Genomic DNA, 308 nt, shown 5'->3' on the forward strand with positions numbered 1-308 from the left:
GGGAAGTATTTAGAAAAGTTTGTTGCTACGCACTGTCCACTAATTTCCTTTTTCCATGAAGAAAAGCGAACATGTTTTTAATTAAAAGCTTAATCTAGCGAATGGACTCCTGTTAGAGGTATTAATTCATGTTTTTAACTTTTTTAATTATAGATTTTAAAATTTTAATTTTCGCTTCACTAAAAGATGGGATAAAAAACAAAAGGATTAGAAACAATTTTTTAAAGTGTACATTAAGAATTGGAGAAATAAAAATCCTTTGATAAATGAATAAACTGATACATGTTCTTGTTTAAATATATGTGCGT

The sequence above is a fragment of the Penaeus monodon genome, chromosome 19 (assembly GCF_015228065.2).
Source record: "Penaeus monodon isolate SGIC_2016 chromosome 19, NSTDA_Pmon_1, whole genome shotgun sequence".
NCBI classification, from domain to species: domain Eukaryota; kingdom Metazoa; phylum Arthropoda; class Malacostraca; order Decapoda; family Penaeidae; genus Penaeus; species Penaeus monodon.